The following is a 1,358-nucleotide window of genomic DNA, read 5'->3' on the forward strand; positions in this document are numbered from 1 at the left end:
CTGTGATGTCATGGTAGAAGAACTGAATATGGAACGAATCACTTTGCTTTGAATAAATAGCTAGTTGAAGAGATTATGCAAATGAAATGCCTCCGAACACCTGAAATCATTAGTTATCAGTTTCTGCTGGTCAGACTAAGACAACCACTGCCCAACTGCATGTGGTCCCTTTGAGTTCACTGTTTCTGCTGTTTCTGGGACAAAGTACTATATATGAAGTCTGGAAACCATGCAGTCCTTCTCCTCTAATGTCTACCAGGATGAAAGGCTACTGTCCACTTCTCACCTTATCCAATGACCTCTCTCCTTTACCTGATTTTCATAGATCCCTCCTTTGATCTCTGTTTAGGGTTTCCCTTAGTAATAGTTGTTTTTTGCCCCCTGACTCAAAGTCCCTGGGCATAATCTCTTCAGTGGGTTTAGGCTTTTGAAAACAAAAGGGGAAGCATTTAGCAGGCAACTCTGGCTTTCTATTCTATCACAAACCTCTTTGAGACAAGAAGGCACAAATGGAAAAGAAAAGAATGCAGAGGAGAAAAATGTCAGTTTGCATGTCTAAAGCTTACTCTACCATTTAGAGTTTCTATCAGTGTGTACTCTGAGTGGGTAATTAGTGACTCACAGGAAAAGTAAGATGAGATTCTTTGGAGGCCAGCTCTTGGACAGTGTCATGGTGGGCTGTTACTACTACTCCTGGTGAAACGATTGGTTCACAATAAAAGCGATGTCCTGCCTTCCATTCCAATGCAAGGTCTGTGTCTTATAGGAAGATGTTTTCACATATATTATTTCACCTGAGCTCCCAGAAGTCTCCTCTGCAATGGCCAAGATTCCTATATTGGCCAAGATTAGTACTCCAAAAAGCAGAGTCATCCAACTAGCATGAAATGGAGCTGGGAAGTGACTCATGTCTGTTTGACTCCGGGATTCTGCACTCCTTGAAACGCCCTTCACACTGTTTCCTTCTGTTTCCCCACACACCTGAAAGGGCTACCCCCAACAAGGCTCAGAGCCCAGGCAGCCACATGATCATCTTTTCACCCTGCTTTACAGATAAGAAAATTGATGCTTAAAGAAGTTAAATCATTTTCTCAAGGACACTCATCTAATAAATGGCAGAGCCAGAATTCAAACCCATGGTATCTGACTTCAGAGCCATCCCTCCTAGTTACTTTTCCATTAAGCTTTTCAGCAGCACATTCTCATGGCCAACTATAAGCTTCCATTCATGAAGCATTTGCTATGTGAGACACCAAACACTGTGGACGTTGGATCCTAATCTCAATCTCAGTTGACTCAAGGACTATTTTGATCCCCATTTAACAAACAAGGATATTAAGGTTTCCAGAACTAAGGGA

Source organism: Tupaia chinensis, unplaced genomic scaffold (genome assembly GCF_000334495.1).
Source record: "Tupaia chinensis unplaced genomic scaffold, TupChi_1.0 Scaffold000291_1, whole genome shotgun sequence".
In the NCBI taxonomy this organism is placed as follows: domain Eukaryota; kingdom Metazoa; phylum Chordata; class Mammalia; order Scandentia; family Tupaiidae; genus Tupaia; species Tupaia belangeri.